This window comes from Miscanthus floridulus, chromosome 5 (assembly GCF_019320115.1).
Source record: "Miscanthus floridulus cultivar M001 chromosome 5, ASM1932011v1, whole genome shotgun sequence".
Classification (NCBI taxonomy): Eukaryota; Viridiplantae; Streptophyta; class Magnoliopsida; order Poales; family Poaceae; genus Miscanthus; species Miscanthus floridulus.
In genome coordinates, this window is record NC_089584.1 from 13,708,851 (window position 1) to 13,716,126 (window position 7,276).

A 7,276-nucleotide genomic window follows, 5' to 3' on the forward strand; every position below is an offset into this window, starting at 1 on the left:
GTTTTTGATATATTAGATTTAAATGTATTAAAATTTAATTAGTATTTTATTTAGATAGTTTTTTAGATAGTTTTTTATTATAGTTTTTGATATATGTTAGATTAAAATGTATTATCTATTACTAGTTTATCTAATTTCATGTTAGATTTATTTAATTGGATTTAGTAATTATATATTCTATCTCTCTATATATATTATATCTAGAGAGAGATTCTATATGTATACATATGTACTTAATTATTTCTATATGTATATATACATGTACTTATTTTCATGTGTTGAGAGAGAGAGAAAATTGTATCTAGAGAGACATTCTATGTGTATCACATGCATATCTAGAGATATAGACATATGCACTTATTTCTATGTGTTGAGAGAGAGAGAAAATATATTGTATCATTCTATGTGTATATATATACATGTACTTATTTCCATGTTGATGAAATATTATGTGTTATTATATTTAATTGGATTTAGTAATTCTATATGTGTTATCACATGTACTTATGTTATGTACCATAGTAATTCTATCTATGTGTTATCTTGAAGATACAAATGGCTGCTCCGGATGATAACTTGAGTGATGACATAATGGCGGATATTATCAACGCCGGCACCAATGTGGATGTAGATGACACGAGTCAGTACTTTGCTGATTATGAGGATATCCTGAATATGCCGGTGGTTGAAGATCAACAAATTGTCGCGCAAGAAAATACTGGCGAGGTATATTCGATTATCTATCATCTCTTATAGATGCATGCGTACGTATATTTGTTGTTAATCGTTGTGTTTCTACTCATGTAGCCGGTCTCTGGATCTACATCAACCACCGACAAAAGTAGGAAAGTCCGAGGGCCAAAAAAGCCATTAGAGGGCCGTTTCATAATATCAGAATTCGACACCGACACCGGCAAACCATTGGGACCACATGCTCAGACATATGTCAATCAATGTGGGTTCGTTGTAAGGGATAGGATCCCAGTTAGTGCTCGTGAATGGAAGCAGAAGATATCCGCTCCTAATGTTAGTTTTGTATCTGATCGTGACAAGAACCTAGCTTGGAGAGATATCACTCAGCATTTCACATTACAAGCAGATGATGCTTTGAAGGAGCTAGTGAGGGATTGGACAATGAAGAAGATGGCAACATTGTTCCAGAGTTGGAAGAAGACATTGTATAAAAAGTTTATCTTGAAGAATGCTACGCCGAATTTCAATGCTAAGGCGTTTGTCAAGTTGGAGTCCCATTGGGATGCCTTCGTAGAATACAAGACATCCCAAGACAGTGAGGAACGTGTGATGAGGAATCGGCAGAATGCCCGACAGAAGCAATACCATCATCGCATGGGATCAGGTGGTTATAAGAGTGCTATTCCCAAGTGGCAGAACCTAGAAGCAGAGATTACTGCCAAGGGAATCATACCTGAAACAATAGAGAAGAACTGGCCTCAACGCGCGAAGAATTGGTTCTACGCTCATGGGGGAAGCCTAGACCCAGACACTGGCAAGCTAATTTTCGGCCAAAAAATTGAGAGAGCAACACAGAGACTAGCTCGTGCTAGGGAAGAAGCTGATAGTGGTGTTTTCAAGCCCAACAGAGAGAAGGATGAATTGACATATGCCCTAGAGAATCCCGAACACGGTGGTCGAACAAGAGGCTATGGGGCGGTTCCGTGGCTACACGCATTCCCAGCAGACAAGGATACCTACAGAAGCCGCCAGAGAAAGAAGGATGAGGAGGCAGAACGAATCCGTGCATTGGAGCAATTTGTTGATGAGTCACGACAAGCATTGCTTGAATCACGTGAACGAGAAAAATCTCTTGAGGCAAGAATGCAGGAGGAGATCAAGAGGCAAGTGCAGCTAGCAATGAGTCAAATGCAATCGCAATCAACGCCGGGAGTCACCATTAGCCCCGTTGGTCAGATGAAAAGCAGTTGTGCTTCTACGGAGCTGCCAGTTATTCAAGACGACGCTGGGTTGCGCTTCCCTGTTGATGACATTACCGAGCCTCTAACAACATGTGAGCTGCACATTCCAGATGGTAATAATGCATCAATCATGGTGGCTGTCGGGGTTGTATCTCCAATAGACCGAACGAAGACACCAAGAATCCATGGGTCAGTTATTCAACCTGGATATGCTAGCGTCTCGGTCGATAGAGTGCTCAAAGGTTACAGCAATGTTCCTCTTGACATTGAAGGCGGTGATGGGGAGAAGACACTAGGAGAAGCAGAGAAGACATTTATTCAATGGCGCAAACGCTTCATCATCATTCCTGGGGCGCCACCGCTTCCCCTACCTCACCCTAGGTACGAATGAAAGTGAATGAAATATTATTTTCCATTAATTTTCTATTGGCTTAAAAAATAATTGACACACAACTTGTTTTTGTAGCAGGGTCTCCCCCCAGCCTAGCCTAATCATTCATTCCCCATCTCATCACAGCGTCGCGGGGGGCGAGACGACTTCATCCCCACGGCGATCGCCAACTCCTACACCGGCCCCATCGCCTCCACAACGATCTCCAACTCCTACACCGGCCCCACCGCCTCCACAACGATCTCCAACGCCTCCACGCCGGTCTCCACCAACACCGGCCACATCGCCTCCACGCCGGTCTCCAACACCGCCCCCACCCCCTCCACAGCGACGCACTACAAAGACGTCTAAGGTCCCGGCGGCAAAGAAGACCCCGAGAAAAAGAGTTATTTCTCAAGAAATACTTTCTGAAAAGACTGATGAGCAAATAGCAGCTGAAGAAGACAAAAAAGTGAAAGATTTTTTTATAGATACCAAAAAGAAGAGTCAAGCGAAGCTTAAGGAGAAGCCGTACTTTTACCTACCACGAGAGGTGCTGAGGCAGAAGGTCGATGCTCACAAGAAAAAGATGATTGAACTTCGTAAGCCTTCGCCACTATCAGACTATGACCGCTCCCTCGTGAAGTCACATGATGCAGATAAGAAAAGGAAAAGAGCATCAGGGAAGGATGTCCCACAGCTCGGACAACAGAAGCAACCAATGCAAAATCTTGTTGTTGCTAATCAATATGGTTCCAACATAGAAGTCTATCGACCAGACAACTCTGGAGAAGTGTCGGTTCAAGCCCTTAATGCTTTTTTTCAAGATACTGGTTTAACCTTGGATCAATTGACGGGCAAAGCTCCAATCCAGAACCTGGAAGTTGATACCTGGAAGACTTATAAATATGGCAAAAGTCTGTACAACCCTGCGGCTCTGAATGAATTGGGTACGCAAATGTACTTGCTCAACAAGTGGTACATGCAGGCGTGTGGCAGGGGTGAGCAGTGGATCTTTGTCAGATTTAGAGACCATCATTACTTCCGTGGCGATGACATCTTACATATTAGTTTCGAAGAATTGCATCAACTATACCACATGGACGCTCTGGACAAATCAATCATTAGCTCCTTTTGTTTGTAAGTGATTCTTACTTTTATTTAATAAACTCACTTCCATGCGTACGTGTATATAATTATCCTCACATGTAACTTATATTTATATACAGATTCCAGATGTCAGAGCTCCAAAGAATACAAGACACCAGTGTTGGCTTCATTGATCCTTATATCGTATTCAAAACCGGTATTATTGTCAAGGAGCGATGGGTATCTGAAGCACAGGAGAATATCATGATGTTCTTCGTGAAGCAGCACGACAAGACAACAATACTTTTCCCGTACAACTTTGAGTAAGTGTTAATAATAATGTAGTCTACACATTTTATGTAATATCAATACAACTTATATGCATGTACGTGTGTGTATAAACCAATGCAGTTTTCACTGGATACTCATTGTCATTGAGTTAAACTCAAGTCGGTTACTAATCTTTGACTCGTTGAGAAAAGAACGGGCACTATACCAAGATATGATAGACATTATCCAGGGGTAATTTCGATCTCTCGCGCACAACTATTATTGAATAGACTTTGCCATAATTTATTAACGATCGTACATTATTGGTCGCACAGGGTTTGGAAAGAGTTTATTCGGCAACATCGCAAGGATTGCAAGGCACCACTTAATGTAGTTGAAATACCAGTAAGTTGTACTATATACACTTCCCCACGTGTTTAATTACTATATCGTACTTCAATTTACGTGTGAGATGATGAGAATAATCTTCTTCTCGTACAGTGGTGTTTGCGGCAGGAACCAGGTAATAACTTGTGTGGATACTACGTTTGTGAATTTATCACTGCGCACATAAGAAGAACTCCTGAAGATGTCCTCAGAGTACGTATATATCAATTTTTATTTATTTTTAAATGAATATATATACATATATGTGTATTAATACTTTTCCTTTTATTTCAAATGCAAGACTGAATGGTTGAAACGAAGGGTCATGCAAAAAGACCATCTGAAAGCAGTTCAAGAGTCAATAGCAGGATATCTTCTAGAAAAAGTGCTAAATCCCAACGGCGAGTTCTACTTTGATCCTAAGGAATAAATGATGTAAATTAAATGTTTATTGATATCGTTATTTTCGAGAACAAGATTATGAAAGTGTTGTATATATACATATATATATATATATCTATAATATATATAGTTTCATACTTTATTCGAATATAATAATGCTCAAGATGAGAATTAGATGTAATTATACGCATGCGTGTATTTATATTAGCAGCGTAGAATACGTACATAAAAACATATTATATATTAAACAAATACGTGTAACTGAACTGAAAACAAATTAAACAAAAAAAAAGAAAAAGAAAAGGAACCTTTAGTCCCGGTTGGGTTACCAACCGGGACTAAAGGGTGAACCGTTAGTCCCGGTTGGTGTTACCAACCGGGACTAAAGGGTGCGCCAGGTTTGCTCGGCTGGAGGGCCTTTAGTCCCGGTTGGTGTTACCAACCGGGACTAAAGGTCCCTCTTTAGTCCTGCTCGATGACCCGGGACTGAAGGTTCCACCTTTAGTCCCGGGATCGTTGTCCCGGCGCGGTAACCGGGACTAAAGGCTGTTACCGCTCGGGACAACAAGTCCATTCTGTAGTAGTGAAGGTTAGTCCCACAAGAGAACGGTTTTTTTTCACCTGGCAACATCAGTAGTTAGTACCAATAGGAGGAGATGGGAAAGGACCCGTCTCCAAGAAGCGGACTTACGGTCTGGTGGACGTTCTAAAAGTAAAGAGGCTTCTTAAAATTGGTTTTGTGCTTAGTGGGATGGTCCCCAATCACCACACTACCTGCCTGATTGTCTTTTATAATGTGAATCGATCCCATAGGAGTAGAACAAAACTAAAACGACCTGCGATTTGGAACGTACGTAGCGTGGCCAATGATACCGTCGCGACGAGCGTAATCCACTATTTTTTTCGAAATCCATGACGCTTTTCTCAAAAGGATCCATGCATGCACCGCACGGGTCCGCGACATGCCAACATGTCAGCTTTCGCTTCTCACAGTGCAACGAGAAAATGGTAGCAATAGATCGACGATATTGGTTGGGCCGGCTGCTGACAATTCACACCGTCCCGATCACCGTCCCCGGCTGCTGGCAATAGATCGACGATATTGGTTGTTCATACGTGTAGGAGCGCCAAGAGGTACTCGATCTCCTCTTTTTTTCTCCTTCACCTCGTCCCACTCAGCTGTTGGTCGTTATAACAAGCTATTATATTGCACCTGCTTTCATGAATGGATCGATCGAGAGAAACTTTCATGATTGAGACGTACAAACTACTACTCTTGTGTTGCGATAAATATGTTATCTTAATTAAGGAATAAAATTATTCTAGCCACCACATCAACCATGGATGCAGAATGTCATCGATCATATATATATTAAAACTTCAGCAGAAAACGAACCACAAAACGGAAGCCATCTTCTATGTGAACAAAATTACTTTGCACGACTATCTTTGCTAGCTCCTATGTGCACCTCTCCGGCTCCTCTAGTCTAGCTAGAGAAATAACTTCCCTGGTGAAACTAAAACCTTTTGGCGAAACATTTAGTAAAATGGCTTCTTTAGACCCTCCCAAACATCAGTATTATCAAGAAGGAAACTTTAACTCAAGTAAGTAAGAGCAGGAGATTCACGCTTTCGGTCAAGCCTAATGGGAGTTACAAATTCCTAAACCTAGGAAGGTTCAACCTAAAAAGTGGCAACCATATTAGGTTTTGGGAAGATAAATGCTTAGGGCCCCAAGCATTAAATTATACTGTACATTGTTTGTAGCGAGAAAAGAAACAACCTAAAAAGTGGCAACCATATTAGGTTTTCAGAAAATAAATGCTTAGGGTCCCAAGGAAACAAGCAACAATTGTGGAAGTGCTAAGTTCAGATTCTCTCAAGTACCTTTCGGAAGGGCATTAGTTGGGAATAAACTTTCTGATTGGAACAATATTAATATTGCACAAGAGTCGTGAATATTAACCTAATGGAGGATCTAGATCCATCTGTGTAGAAATTGCACGGTGATGGAACACTTTCAATTAAATCAGTATGTAAATATCTTGCCAATAAATGAATTAAGGTTATGCAAGAAATTTTCCATTTGAAGATTGCATTGAAAACGACTAAGATTTTTTGTGGTATCTAAAAAAGGGAGTCATTCGCACTAAGGACAAACTAGGTAAAAAAGCCCGAATGGTAGTAAGAAGTGATGCTTTTGTAGTAAAAAAGAGATTATCTATCACCTGTTTTTTTAATGTTATTATCCCAAATGTTTACGGCGTGTTGTATATATTGTGTTGTGAGTACTTCCATTACAAAATAAAGAGAGCATATGTTCAACAACTGGTATAAACATGGTGACAACAAAACTACAATTCCCTAAAAAAACGATGATGAAACTACAAATAATTTCTGTTATTAATTGACAAGAGCATAACAGTGTTTTGTTGGGATATCTAGCTCACAAAAAATGAAATTGTGTTTAACAACAATGAACAAAAAAGTTTCTTTGGGGCTCTATTCAGGATAATGCATTGCATTCGGTTTTAGGCTCTATTATAGCGCATCAATGACCACAATGACCAAAAGGAGGAAATGGGCAAGTCATGTCGTCGGCTAGTAGAGCCAAAGAGCAATGGGCTTCTTGGCGGCTCATATGGATGGCCTTTTGTTTTCTTTATCAGTAAAGAATATCATTTTTTTTTGTTAGTTAAGACCTTCTATGCTTGTAATAATCACGGTGTGATGCCCCTTCCACGAGGAGGTTCGAAACTAAAATATTTTTTCTACTATCTACAAAATCATCATTAAAGACATGCTTGCTCAGATAAGCTACCAT